General features: G+C 37.5%; 1 pseudogene; it reads left to right on the top strand.

Annotated features, from left to right (window-relative positions):
• Nucleotides 1-498: 498 nt before the first annotated feature.
• LOC102242926 lies at nucleotides 499-1,382 on the top strand (annotated as a pseudogene).
• The last annotated feature ends 4,498 nt before the right edge of the window (nucleotides 1,383-5,880 follow it).

Here is a 5,880-nt window from a genome sequence, read left to right as displayed (position 1 = left end):
AGGAGGTAGCCATTTGATGTGTTTCTCTCACATCGATATTTCTCTGTATTTCCCTCTCTCCTTCACACTGTCTAAAAATCAATGGAAAAATATCCTTGGGTGAGGATTAACAAAGAAAAAAAAAGAAATATTGGCCTTAAATGAAACATTAGACCAAATGGATATAATTGACCTTTGCAGAACATTTCATCCCAGAACATCAGATTATACATTCTTCTCCAATGCACATGGAACATTCCCAAGGATAGACCATATGTTGCATCACAAAACTAGCATCAACAAATTCAAAAAGATTGAAATTATACCAACCGTATTCTCTGACCACGATGCCTTGAAATTAGAAATCAACTGAAAAAAGGAAGTAAAGAAACCCACAAATACATAGAGATTAAACAGCATACTAAAAAATGACTGGGTCAAAAAAGAAATAAAAGATGAGATAAAAATATAGAGAGAGCTTTTCCTCACTACCCAGGGAGGGCTCCATACAGTGTTGTTCTTGGTTCCCATGTAACTTAAAGGGAAACTTTCACAATGTCCAGAGCCTTTATTGTCCTGCAAATGAAGGAGGAGGATGTCCTAAAATTCCTTGCAGCAGGAACCCACTTAGGTGGCACCAACCTTGACTTCCAAATGGAAAAGTACATCTATAAAAGGAAAAGTTATGGCATCTACATCATCAATCTGAAGAGAACCTGGGAGAAGCTTCTGCTGGCAGCTAGTGCCATTTTTGCCATTGAAAACCCTGATGGTGTCAGTGTCATATTATCTAGAATACTGACCAGTGAGCTATGCTGAAGTTTGCTGCTGCCACTGTAGCCACTCCTATTGCCAGCCACTTCACTCCTGAAACCTTCACCAACCAGATCCACGCAGCCTTCAGGAACCAAGACTTCTGTTGGTTACTGATCCCAGAGCTGACCACCAGCCTCTCACAGAGGTGTCTTATGTTAACCTGCCCACCATTGCTTTGTGTAACACAGTCTCCTCTGCCCTATGTGGACATTGCCATTCTTGCAACAACAAGGGGGCTCACTCTGTGGGTCTGATGTGGTGGATGCTCACCTGGGAAGTACTATGCCTGTGTGGCACCATCTCCCATGAACACCCATGGGAGGGCATGCCTGATCTTTACTTCTACAGAGATCCCAAAGAGGTTGAAAAGGAAGAGCAGGCGGCTACTAAAAAGGTTGTGACCAAGGAGGAATTTTAGGGTGAATGGACTGCTCCTGCTCCTGAATTCACTGCTTCTCAGCCTGAGATCGCAGACTGGTCTGAAGGCGCAGGTGTCCTCTGTGCCTATTTGGCAGTTTCCTACTGAAGACTGGAGTGCTCAGCCTACCAGAGAAATTCCAAGTAAACAACCTAACATCATATCTTAATCTACTAGAAAAAAAATAACAAAAGCAACCCAAAGTCAGCAGAAGAAAGAAAATAATAGATCAGATTTAAATGAAATAGAGAACAAAAATACTATACAAAAATTAATAACACAAAAAGTTGTTTCTTTGAAAATATTAATAAAATTGACTAACCCATGACTAGACTCAATAAGGAAAATAGAGGAAAGACCCATATAAACAAAATCAGAAATGAGAGAGGAGAAGTCACCACAGACATCACAGATATACAAAGGATCACATTAGAATATTATGAAAGACTATATGCCACCAAATTCAATAACCTAAAAGAAATAGATAAGTTTCTAAAAATATATACCTTCATAGACTAAATCATGAAGAATTGGAAAATATAAATGGACTTATCAGCAGTGAGGTAATTGAAACAACCATCAAAGCAAAAGTCAAGGACCAGATGACTTCACCAGTGAATTTTACCAAATGTTCAAAGATTTGAAACTTATCCTTCTCATACTCTCCTAAAAAATTGAAGAAGAGGCAATACTTCCTAACACATTCTACGAAGCCAATATAACCCTATACCAGAACCTGGCAGAGATAACACAAAAAAAGAAAACTACAGACCAATATCTCTGATGAATACAGATGTAAAAATCCTAAACAAAATACTAACAAATCAAATAAAACAGTACATCCAAAAAATAATATATCATGATCAAGTGGAGTTCATTCCATGGGCACAAGGATGGTTCGACATACACAAATCAATCAATGTAATACACCACATTAACAAAAGAAAGGATAAAAAATCATATGACCTTATCAATAGATGAATAAACATTTGATAAGATACAACATCCATTTATGATTAAAACACTCAATAAAATAAGAATAGAAGGAAAATACCTCAATATAATAAAGACCATATATGATAAACCCTCATCTAATGCCATACTCACTGGTGAAAACCTAAAAACTTTTCCTCTAAGATAAGGAACAAGACAACGATGTCTAACCACTCTTATAGTGCTGGAATTCCCAGCCAGAGCAATAAGGAAATAGAAATAACAGGCATCCATATATGGCAAGAAGAAGTCAAACTGTCAATTTTTCTGGATGACATAATTCTATATATTTAAAACTCTAAAGACTCCACCAAAAAACTATTAAAAACAATAAGCAAATATAGTCAAGTTTCAGGAAACAAAATCAATGTGCCAAAGTCCATTGCCTTCCTGTATACAAACAACAAAAGTTCAGAAAAAAAAAACACCAAAAAAATGCACAATTCCTTTTGCAATAGCAACCAAAAGAATAAAATACCTAGGAATACATATAACAAAGAATGTGAAAAAAATATATACTGAAAATCACAAAGCATTATTAAAAGACTAGAGTCCTGGTGCATGAAATTTATGCACAGGGGTGGGGTCCCTCAGCCTGTCCTTTACCCTCTTGCAATCTGGGACCACTCAGGGCATGTCCGACTGCTAGTTTATGCCCAATTCATGCAGTCGGACATCTGGCAGTCAGACATCCCTCTCAAAATCTGGGACCCCTTGGGGGACATCTGTCTGCTGGTTTAGGCCCAATTACTGCACTCAGACATGCAGCAGTAGGACATCCCTCTCCCAATCCAGGTCACCTCAGGGATATCCAACTGCCAATTTAGGCCCAATCCCTGCAGTCGGACATCCAGCAGTTGGACATCCCTCTTGCAATCTGGGACCATTCGCTCCTAACCACTCCCCTGCATGCTCGCCCCTAACCACTCGCCTGCCTGCCTGCTCACCCCTAACTGCTTGGCTCACTGCTCCTTAGCACTGCTGCAAAGGCAGTAGAGGCTCCCTCCACCACTGCTGTGCTCACCAGCCATGAGCCCGGATTTTGGCTGAGCGGCGCTCCCACTGTGGGAGTGCACTGACCACCAGGGCACAGCTCCTGCGTTGAGCATCTGCCCCCTGGTGGTCAGTGTATGTCATAGCGACTGGTCATTCCAGTTGTTCCAGTCATTCCATCGTAACCATCGCTTAGGCTTTTATATATATAGATATTGAAAAAGATGCAACAAAATGGAAAAATATTCTGTGCACATGGATTAGAAGAATCAATATAGTTAAAAAGAAATAAGTCAGTCAGAAAAAGCTAAGAATTATGTGATTTCACTCATATGCAGGATAGAAAACTGAAACTTGTGAACACAAACATAAGTGTGGTAATTACCAGAGGGAAGGGGGTAGGAGGAGAAGAGGATCCTAATATGAAGTGATAGGAGAAGATTTGACTTTGGGTAGTGGGCACATGGTGCGATATACAGATCTTGTTACATAGTAACCCACACCTGAAACCTATATGTTCATGTTGACCAGAGTCACCCCAATCAATTTAATCAATAAATATAAAAAAATTTAGGTTTTGAAAGTATTACTTTGTCTAGTATATTGATGTTAAAGTGTACAGGTTCCAGGTAGAAGAAGCAAGACTATTTAGAAGACTATTACAGTAATCTAGAAAAGAGTTGTTGCCAATGATCAATATATTACAGCATTTCAGGTGAAAGAATGTAGTCACAATCTTGATATATTTTTAAAATAAAGGCAATGGGATTTCTTAAGTATTGGCTGTAGGGAGTTAAAGAGAAGAGTCAGAAATGATTTCAAGGTTATTGACTTGAACACCTGGAAGGACAGAATTGTTATCGATTAAGATAGGAAGGCTAAAAGTGGATAATGTTTAGAGAGAAAGATCAGAATCTAAGTATTAGACATGTTGAATTAAACATATTTATTTGATGTACAAATGGGCATGTCAAATAGGATCTTCAAGTTGAAAAACATAGTTTTTGTTGGATACATAAATTAGGTTTTCATCATTGCAATGGTATTATTTAAAAACATCATAGGATGAAATAAAGAAAATGATTTAAAAAGAAGTGAGTGTGAATAAAATAAGAAATAGAGGAGACTACCAAGGTCAATGGAATTGATGAAGCAAGGAGAAATACCACCTAATGTTCATGTCAAGGGATAGAGTTTAGTAGGTGCATGGATTGTTTATATATCATAGTAGGCAAGAAAACTGTGTGGTTGCAAAAGCTGGTAGGTGGATAGGTCAGGGTAAACAGATCTGTGAAATTTCTCTTTTGATTGTTTTAATTTTCTCAGTAAAATGGGAAGCAAAGTCATTAGTGGATATGTTAAATGTCTGAGAAAAAGAGAACATGTGAAAAAGTCTCCTAAGAGAGTGGAGAGCTAAGTGATAAGGAAGTCCTCTATAAATGATTGCCTGGAAGCACTGTGAGCCAACTTGAGGTTTATGTCCACAAGTGCAAAGTGAGGTTAGTCAGCATGGATGTGTTTTATTTCTTTCAGCCACAGATGATAATTAGACAGATTCCATTTTACTAAATAAGTGTTAAGAAGAAAGAAAGGTTAAGAAGTCAAAAAGATAAATGTGAGTAATTATGAATATTGACACTAGAGAATTAAATAAAAGAGAGGAGACATAAAAGAGGTGAGAAAAAAATATTAAGATAAATTGAGGGTCACAGTGTTGTTAAAGAATTACTAGAGATGAGCTAATTGTAGGAGTTGTAAAGAAAGGAGATGGTGGTCATCAAGTAAAGAGGATAAAATTAAGGTCATGAGAGGGTTGTAAATATTGGTAATGCAAAGTTCTAGGATATAATTACAGGGTATGATAAATTAAGAAACTGAAAGGCCTCTATATGGGAAAGATTACCTTTATGTATAATGAGATTTAAAAGATTAAGATAGCCCTGACCAGTTTGTCTCAGTGGATAGAGCGTCAGCCTGCAGACCAAAGGGTCCCGGGTTCGATTCCGGTCAAGGGCATGTACCTCGGTTTGTGCAGGAGGCGGCTGATGGATTTTTCTCCCTCATCGATGTTTCTAACTCTCTATCCCTCTCCCTTCCCCCCTGTAAAAAAAAAAAAAAAAAAAAAAAATCAATAAATCAATAAAATATATTTTTTTTAAAAAGATTAAGATAAAAATAATATTAGAGAAAGTAATTATAAGAGCCAAATATTTGAAAAATTATTAGAAATAACCAAAGGATAGGCAGATGATCACAGCAGTAAGTAGTGGGTGATGTAATATATTGACATGAGAGAAGAAAAAAAAGGAGAGAATATAGATTAAAACTGAAATTATGAGCAAAAAATACACTTACCACCTGCTAGGCCCAGTAATATGAAAACTCTTCAAGAAATAAAAAGCAAAGCAAAACAAAATGGCCACCATTTTAGAAGGCTCTATGGCAGTGATGGCGAACCTACGACACGTGTATCAGAGGTGACACGCGAACTCATTTTGGGTGACACGCATCAACAGAGACAAAAAATTTCATAATTTAAATATTTGTCTCTTGCAACGGCCAGAGTTGGGCATCACTCGAGTAATATTATTACTCACGTTACTCATGATCAATAATGCAATTCTAAAACCGGATGTAAACATGTACATCGGTGTTGCGTAGCAAAGATACATAGTGAAAAC

The sequence above is a fragment of the Myotis brandtii genome, unplaced genomic scaffold, assembly GCF_000412655.1.
Source record: "Myotis brandtii unplaced genomic scaffold, ASM41265v1 scaffold598, whole genome shotgun sequence".
Classification (NCBI taxonomy): Eukaryota; Metazoa; Chordata; class Mammalia; order Chiroptera; family Vespertilionidae; genus Myotis; species Myotis brandtii.
The sequence above is the reverse complement of the archived record's forward strand: the minus strand, read 5'-3'. Positions and strand labels throughout refer to the sequence as shown.